We start from the raw sequence: 9956 nt of genomic DNA on the forward strand, positions 1-9956 counted from the left end.
TCTTTCAGTTGCATTTCTTCCTCTTTTGTTTATGTAGCTGGAAAATAAACTCAGATTATGGTTATATTGATAGAATTTCCCTGAAATCTTACTGACGCTATTGAGTCAGACCAAGTATATCCCCTGATTGCTTTTGCTTTTGCTGCATCTCTCCCCTCTATTAAGGCCACCCCATCCCTTCTTAGATTTTCATTTCCTGAGTTAAAACACTATAGTTATCTGACTTGAAGTGTTTCATCCCTATCCATTTTCGTTTACCCACCAAAGTATTGCAATACTTTTATGTTCAAATTTTTGTTTTGCAATTTCTAACTTCCCTTGATTTATTCTTCTCATAATCCATGCTCTTATTATATACTTATTCAACTTCCCTTTACATCTGTGCATATTAGCAGCTGCCTGTCCTTTTGGATTGAGTCCAGTTGTGTCATTACCCATAGCTCTTCTTGGATTTGTCCTCTGCTCTTCCCCTGTAGCTGGTTGAGATTTTTCCAACTTGGGAGTTTCGTATTCAAGCATTACCTCCAGTTTCATTTTGGATCATCTAATCATAGTAAAATACATTCAGAAGTGGTTTTCCAGTGCATCCTTCTACACCATACTAACAAGTTTTAGTGAAAGGGCCCCTGCTGTTGTCTCTGAGAAATCCCCCACCAGCCACATAGTCCCTTGCCATGGTCACATCTAGGCTGGACTATTGCAACGCCCTGTATGTTGGCCTTCCGATGTCCACGACCCGAAAGCTCCGTATTGTTCAGAATGCGGCAGCCAGGCTACTCACAAGAACACCCATGAAATGCCACATAACACCAGTGCTGCAGCATCTGCATTGGCTCCCAACTGATTACCGTGGTCTATATAAGATGCTAGTTCTGACCTTTAAAACTCTTTATGGCCAGGGCCCATTGTACCTTAGGGACCGTCTCTCCTTCTCCCATCATCGGAGGTCGCAACGACCATCCCAACGAGACTTACTTTATATACCGGGTCCTAGAGAAGTGCACTTGGAAAGGACCAGACGCAGAGCTTTTTCTATTTCTGCCCCTGCCTTATGGAATGCCTTGCCGCCCTATATGAGAGCCATGCATGAGTTAGGGCCTTTTACCCTAGCACTCAAGACCTGGCTCTTTACTAGAGCTTTTAATCTATGTTAATTTTATTAATATTTGTATGTATGTATTTTTATCCTTTACAATTTTATCTTGTAAATCGCCTAGAGCATCGTGGATGGAGGGTGATTAATAAGTAATTAAATGATGATGATGATGATGATGATGATGACGATGATATTGCAAGCCCACCACCAGGGAAAGGCAATGCAATGGTGGGTAATTTTAGCAAACTTATTTTAGGACTGACGTGCATCTTAAAAAATAAATCAAGTAACTGGATTGTTCTTACATCTAAACACATCCAGTGATGAGAGCTTCCGGCATATATACACAGGGTTAGTGATGAGGAAAGGCGGGACAAATGTAAAGCCTTATAACAAAATTACACAAACAACCCTAATAGCCAAAGTATCATTTAAATTACTAATTCTATCTTCATGGAACATTTTTGGAAGCGGGGGGGGGGGGGGGGGGAGAGAGAGAGAGAGACTTTTCAGTCACTCCATCCTGGATGGAGATGGAAATGTTAACAACCATTTAAGGAAATAAATAATTCAGAGATATTCCCAAGCTTTAGTTTACTGTTTCTAATAAAATTTTGTACCAAATGAACATTTTGAATATTCTAAGGGTTCTCCATTGGCCTCTGTCAGAAATTATTGCATTGTAGTGCAGGTCAGCTATGTTGGACAGGTGTGCTAGGTTTCCAGTGTCTTATTCAAATATTAAGGTGTCTTCTTAAAATACCTTTCTAATAACATTCGACTAAAATAACTGAAAAGCATATGTTCCCACAAACTTGGAATGTGTCTTGAATACTTATTTGGGGCGCATTGCCTGGTCATGACTTTGAGTTGGCCTTGATCTTTATTTAGCCTCACAGTTTATATTCTGCTGGGTGGTTGGCCTTGAGAGAAGACCATCCAAAGGTCACAGACTTGGCTGTTGGCAGTTGTCCTCCTTTTACCAGCCAGAATCTATTACTGTACAGATGGAAATCCCCAGTTTATCTTCACACACAGTTGGACAACTTTCATGAGTGTTCGCTAATATTTCAACTAAAATTTGCAAAATTTCAGGAATGATAAAATGCTGCAAATGCCTCACATCAGTGCTGCTCAAAGTGACAATCCCTGGACCAATGCTAATCCCTGGCGAGTTTCCAGGAATGAAAGAAACAGTTGTACCCAACAAACACACATACAGGACCAATTCTGACACATTGAAAAAAATTGCTGGTTCCCTTGCATCAGATAGAGAAGCCCTCTCATCACAGTGATCTGTGCAGTTTACACAATTTGCAGCAATTTGCAGAAACGTGTGAAAAGATTTAAGAGAAAGTATAGAAAAGGAAAACAATTTCAACCAGGTTTAAAATAACCAGATATACCAATCTAAAAGAAATAGAACAGGAAAATATTGTTTGAAAAAAATAAGAAATGGAAGCATAAAATGTTATATACTGTAATTAAAGGGTTAGCACTGTAAATGTGCCATTAATTGCATCTATAATGTGTTTTATAGGTTGTGTATCCATTACCCAAAATGCTTGGTATTACCAGTATTTTGGATTTCAGATATTTAAAAAAATGTAGAATGTTTGTATATATGTACATAAGATATCTTGGAGATGAGAATGAATGTTGGGGAATTTGAGCTGTTAGGGTCAAAAATAACCCTCAGTTAGGGTAATTCCACCAAAATATAGCAGAGTTCCAGGAGTAAATTCCATAACCACAGAAACTTATGTGTGGTAGCCTTTTAACCTTTAGGATGGCTAAGGATTTCAGAGTCAATCTTTAGGTTCAAGAGAAATAAGAAATACAATCTTGATAGAAAAGTCTTGGGGCTAACTAACTAAATATCATATTCTTTAAAAAAGGTAGAAGGTAAAAAAAAAAGTGGTGGCGCAATGGCTTAAACCCATGTGCCAGCAGGACTTTTGGTCAACTGTTCAAATCTGGGGAGAGCGGGTGAGCTCCCTCTGTCAGCTCCAGCTCCCCATTTGGAGACATGAGAAGCCTCCCTCAAGGATGGTAAAACATCAAACATCCGGGCATTCCCTGGGCGACATCCTTGCAGAGGGCCATTTATCTCACACCAGAAGTGACTTGTAGTTTCTCAAGTCACTCCTGACACAAAAAAATTGTATGTATGACTAAGTTTATATACACGAAAGCAACAGAAAGCAAAGATATCCGTAACTCAGTCAACCATGTAGACAACGTTGTATCTTGGATTTTTTTGAACTTTGGAATTCCAAGTTAGGGATGTCCAATCTAAATCTAGACAAGTAATGAGACAATTAAATTTTCTTTTTTAAAAAATAAATAAGGCATTACATTATATTCAGATACAATGCAGTCAGTGTTGATGTCATGAACCCCATACAAACAACAGCTTGAATGTGGGCCCATTTACACTGAACAAATTAGTCAAGCATCCATATGACACATGCAGTCCATTTGTCTTAACGCCTACCAAGGCCTCTTAACACAGCCTTATACTGTCACAGAATGCTCTGGAGCTTCCCCACGCTTTGTGCTGGTGGGAACAGTTGGCCTACTTCCTATTCAGAAATGGCCACAGCTGTTCATATGGCCATCTTGCTTTCTCGGGGCTCGGGCAGCCTGAGTACATGTGATAGCACCTCCCCCCACCCATCTTTGGTTTAGTAGCGACCACTAGATGCAAAACTTCTAGTGGTTGTCACATATATCCACAGAAGCTGGACAGAGCAACAGAGCAATCAGAAAAGGTGAAGCAAAAAGGAGGGAGCGATTTCTCCTTTCCATTTTTCCTCTTTCATGTTGCTCCATCACTCTGACCAGCATTAGTGAATGTGATGAACAATGACCATTGGCTGTAGAAGTGGATCAGTGCCATGGAGTATTGTCACTCCCCAGCCATCAATCCGGCTCGGTGGCTGGCCATGAGGATTTCCATGATACTGATCCAGAGTACCCCACTCCAGATCAGCATCGACATATGTGGTCCATGTAGATGGGCTTCAGACAAGAATCAGAAGACCTACTTCAATGCCAAAGACCACAGAAATGCTAGATGTAGACATAGATCTTGGACTTGATCCAAAGCTGGTCAAGCAAAAGAATCTTCAGTGTGTCATTAACCGAAGGTGCTCAGGAAACTGATTGCCTCACATATTCTCTGACCAGGAAAAAAGTACATCAAAAAAAAACAAAAAACAGAGGCCAATGAATGGCAATCTTTCAAGAAGATGGTAGGGTTAGAGACTGTTTTGACTGCACAGAATAAAAAACTATAGTGACACTAGACATTTTACTGGGTTGATATACAAAGGGATCCTTGGAGACTAACACCTTTGAGGCCAATGATGAGAAAGAGCTCTTGTATTTGCTTTCATAGACTTAGTCTGCTTCATCAGACACAGTAAATTTAATCTAGGAAAACATGTTATATTACATACTTCTTTCTCTTAGTCTCAAAGGTGCTACAAGATCTCTTTGTGACTTTTTGGGGGCAAGTTTTTCATATGGAGGTCCATATTAAAGAAAGTCCAATGTTGTGGTTACCAACATATACACAGCCATATTTTGGTTGTCCAATTCTAGGAAAGGGTGCAGCTTGTGTAACTGCTGAAACTCGTAATAAGCACTCCTAACCATCACATCTATGTGGTCTGACATTTGGGGGATGATTCACACATCTCCAGACCCATGCTAGGACCCTTGACAGTAAGCACTTCTGTCTAGTTTGGATTCAGTTTCAATTGTTTTTCCTCAGCTGGCCCATTATCTCTTCAGGCATTCCTCCAGAGGACATGCATTATCCTTAGTTGCTATTACTAAAGGTATGGAAAAATATATTGAGTCTCACCAGCATACTGATAGCATCCTGCCCAGTGGTTCCAGATAATTTCTCCCAGTGATTTCATGTAGATGTTAAACAGAATTGAGGATAGAATGGCACCTTTAGACAATCTATCCAATTAAATAATTAAAGCATATTTGTTGAAAATAAAAAATATTCTGAATAATTGGGTGATTGATTTTTTAATGGTTATGTTTAATTCAAGTGCTTAAAAAGAATGATTTTGAAAAAATCTGAGATGGCAGGTACTAGCTCAGAATAAGCATTCCTGACCCACTCAGATGAAAATATCTTTTCTTTGTAGAGGCCTAAATAACAAGCCATGAAATCTAATTATTGAATGGCTCTTATATGCATAATGTTGAATCAAGAGAGCTTTCAGCACGTATGCATGACTCTCACACAATACAGGATAATTGCTGAGATCATTAACATAAATGCAGTCGGTGATTTAAGCCAGTCTTTCCCTGCCTTTTAACTTTGGAGCATTTTCTACATGAATTTTCTAAAATGAACTCTTATATTTCTTCCATAGAATGTCAGTGCACTGTAGAAAGATCAAGGTCATGCTGAACTTAACTGAACACATCTAACAATATGATGCAAGTATGAGTTTCTGGTATCCTGGAAACTAACAGGAAGGTTTTCCCCATGATTACCAATCATTTCACAGATGGCTGTCTAAGAAGACTATCAGCTGCTCACAGAGATACAAAAGTGTCAAGGAACATGTGCAGACACAAAAGCCTCTTTCCCCTCTTAGATTTTCTTGCATTGAGCAGAGACATCTGAATAGCTTTTAGCTATATTTGCCTGAATCCACATTGGTTGTTAGAACCTGAGCAAAAATCCCTTAAGAAATAGCCTCCCGTGTTCTCTTGGCAGTGTCCTAAGACACAGGGAGGACGGAGCCCCGCCAGAAGTAGCCCTGTGTCATGTGACGGGCTCCATCTGGCTCCTCCCATTGTCCAATAATGATAATAATAATGATAAAATGTATTTCTTGCCTGCCTCCCATGTTCTCATTGACAAGAACAGGGCCAGCACAGAGGTGAGCTGGGTGATGATGCTTTCCTGCATGGGATGGGCAAAGCACTGATTTGGGCAATGTAGGATGTGATGGTTTCCTACTGCCTGCCAGATTTGCCATAGTAAAGGTTTCCCCCTAACATTAAGTCTAGTCGTGTCCGACTCTGGGGGTTGGTGCTCATCTCCATTTCTAAGCCGAAGAGCCAGCATTGTCCGTAGATGTCTCCTAGGTAATGACTGCATGGAATGCTGTTACCTTCCCATGAGAGCGGTACCTGTTGATCTACTCTAATTTGCATTTTTTCGAACTGCTAAGTTGGCAGAATCTGGGACTAACAGTGGGAACTCACCCTGCTTACCGAATTTGAACTGCTGACCTTTTGGTCAGCAAGTTTAGCAGCTCAGCAGTTTAATCCACTGTGCCACATGTTGCCTGGCAAATCCCCCTACTATCACCCACTTAGACATATGTAGTGTAGATAAATGCCATCCTGTTGATCCCACAGATATTTTGGACAGATTCCCACAGTCCTTGCCATTGATCATGGTACCTATGGGTCCTGGAAGCTGATGTCTAAAATCTCGAGACCACCAAAGATTTCTCATCCCTGGAGTAGAACAACTAAAATAAAAAGATGCAAGTATACCATGTTCATTAGAGCAGACCTAACCACAACAATTTAAAAAGGTCTGCTCTAATGAACATGTCTTGATCCATTCATCAATTTTACCTTCATCAACTGGTTTTTTAATGTAGCAAAAACTGGTTCTTTTACTCAGAATTAAGTGAGCACATGTCTTTTTCTGTAATGAACTTAAGCCATTTCTTCACCAGAGAGACACATTTAACTGTAAGAATGTGAAATAAATTACAGCAGTGCATAAATTGGAATCTGAACCAGTTATGAGACCATGAAACATGGACCATATGTCTTAAGAGTATAGCATATGGTTTGGTGAAGAAAATGTTATACACACTATAATTGGTATGATTTGTTCAACTGTTCTTCAGCCATGTTGGTTGAACCAAAGAAATACACTCAAGATTCTGCTAGAGTGAATCTGCCATAGCTAATCAATGACTAATAAAAAAGGAATGGAGCCTATAAATAGATTAATATAGAGTACATTTTCTTTTCTGTGTGATGGATGGTTGATTTGTTTTGATTTGGCTTTTTGCACCCTCTTGCCCCCTCTTTGGAGAAGGGGAGAATCTTGTGAAATAACAGGGACTGTCAGAATACAACTAATGCTAGATGGTGGTAAATCTTCCCATTTCTTTTGGGATATTGGCTAAGGAAAGATGAGGAAAGTTAACCCTAAATGATAAGGCAGGCTATGACCAAGCATGCAGAAGGGTCCTGGTGCATTTGCTCCAATTGCTCCACTGATCACACAGCCTTGGAAGTATTACAGGGTCCCAAGAGTATATTTGGAGAATGCAGGAGATGGAACATGTGGGAAGCCTTGTGAACCAGTGGAAATCCATTTGTTAGATTAATCATATTAAGGTTTTCCCCTGATGTTAAGTACAGTCGTGACCTACTCTGGGGGTTGGTGCTCATCTCCATTTCTAAGCCAAAGAGCCGGCATTGTCCATAGACACCTCCAAGGTCATTTGACTGGCAGGACTGCATGGAGCGCTGTTACCTTCCCACCGGAGCGGTACCTATTGATCTACTCACATTGGCATGTTTTTGAACTGCTAGGTTGGCAGGAGCTGGGGCTAACAGCGGGTGCTCATTCCGCTCCCGGGATATGAACCTGGGACCTTTTGGTCCGCAAGTTCAGCAGCTCAGCGCTTTAACACACTGTGCCACCAGGGGCCCCCTTAATCATATTAATTGACAAATAATACTGGTCAGTATTTTAAACCAAAAATATAAATGTTTTCAAAACCCCAAAAACAACAATAAACATTTAAGCAGTCTCAAAATGTATCAGCTTGTCTAGAGGTATGTCACAAATTTTGTGGAAAGAATTTTTCAAATGTACTCCCTTGGTGGCAGTATTGGAGAACAGATGCAATACAAACTTTACTTCTGTATGATATCTTTCCTTTGGTGGTGCTAAACAGACTACTATATTATCTAAGTAAATATGTTTTAAAAGGGATCTTCTTTGGGATTTTATTTTGCTTTGGAACATATAAAAATGGAGGTGTTTCTGCTCAGGAGAATGAACATCCAACATACAGTAGAGTCTCACTTATCCAACATAAACGGGCCGGAAGAACATTGAATAAGCAAATATGTTGGATAATAAAAAGGGATTAAGGAAAAGCCTATTTTCCTTAATCTCTCCTAGCAAGCCGGATGCTGTGTCCAATAGGAAAAATCTGCACTGGCCGCGTCTCGCCCCTCCCAGCAGATACCTGGGGTGAGGAGAGGCCCGCAGTGCATGCTGCCTAAAGAAACAGCTATTTTTCTAGGCAGCAGCGGGCCTCTCCTGTCGCCAGCCATTCACTGCGAAGAGCGAGATACAGCCAGTGCAGGCCGGACACTGTGCCTGATGAGAAAAGGCTGCGCCCGCTGCGTCTCACCCCTCCTGGTGGGCGCCTGGTGCATGGAGAGGCCTGTGAGTTGTTGCCTATAGAAACAGCTGTGGACCTGGGCAGGAGGCAGACTGCATTGGAGAATACAGAATGTTGGATGAGTGAAGGTTGGATGAGTGAGACTCTACTGTACATGGAAAAGGACTGTACTGTGGTTGGTCAATTTGCTTATCTTCCAACTGTCCCCATTTACCAAGGACAATATCCTAGGATGCAGCTGCCCCAGCTGAGTGACAGCTACCAAACAACATAGCCTCACTTCTAGTGATGCTCCATTGCTCACCTGGGACAGTAGCATGGTAGGACCCTGCCCTGCCAACACAGGAACCTCCCTGTGTTCCATTTGGAGCAACACATTCCAAATTTGGAACAGCTAATGCAGGGACAAGCCGCTTAGCGAAGCTTCCTCAAGTGTGTTGAAGAAATGTTACTGCTGGCTGGCTGGGCAGGATGCCAGGATTGCCCCACTGCCTTGCTGATTCACCACGGAGGCCCCCAGTTAAAGCAAATGGCTAGATTCTCCTAGCTTGTGTTTTCTAACTCCTTAATACATTTTTCTATCTTGACCAAACTGTGATGTATCCTGGCCTGGCAGCACCAATGTCCTCTTGAAAACTATTTATGAGAGTAGCTTTATATGCTTGACTACTACCAGATGGTTAATACATATTGCCATTGAGCAGTGTTTGTGATTCCAGCTTCTGGTACGAGAACTTGAAAATGAAATAACAGCCCACCTTTGAGCACCTCCAATCATCACTTTGGCCTGAGCTTCTGGTCCAAGCTTCATGTGATTCCAATAGTCATAATTCTGACACCCCTTTCCTATTAAAGCTCAGAACTTTACATCTAGTATTATAAATGCTTACTGTAGAATTTTATTTAAAAATGTATTTTAATGAATTTATAAATGCAGTTTCAAATGTCATTTGAGGGGAAATATAATTTGCTTTAAGCTATAACAGTAAAGATTGAAATGAAGTCTTGGTTTTCTGCCTGGAAGAACAAGACCTTAAATTAGTAGAAGTATAGAAACAGAGTTGGAAGAGACCACAAGGGTCACTTTGCCATGCAGGAATACACAATGAAAACAGTAGTATATTTCTGAGCAAATCATGCTGCCTTCACCTCTTACAACATGTTTTTAAGATTTTTTTTCTTTAAAGATATTTTAAAGATGTTTTTAAATTGTTAGATTTTAGCCTTTCTTGTAAGCCGCCCCAAGCCCTAGGGGAGTGGCAGCATATTAAATAATAAATAAATAAACACTATATAATACGATTTTTGTTCATGGGTTATAAATGTTATTTCGTAATTGGTTCTGTCATAAAATATGGAAAAAGTTTGCTGCTGCTGCTGCTCAGTCGCATAGTCATTTCCGACTCTTTGTGACCTCATGGATCAGTCCA

This window comes from Anolis carolinensis, chromosome 3 (assembly GCF_035594765.1).
Source record: "Anolis carolinensis isolate JA03-04 chromosome 3, rAnoCar3.1.pri, whole genome shotgun sequence".
Classification (NCBI taxonomy): domain Eukaryota; kingdom Metazoa; phylum Chordata; class Lepidosauria; order Squamata; family Dactyloidae; genus Anolis; species Anolis carolinensis.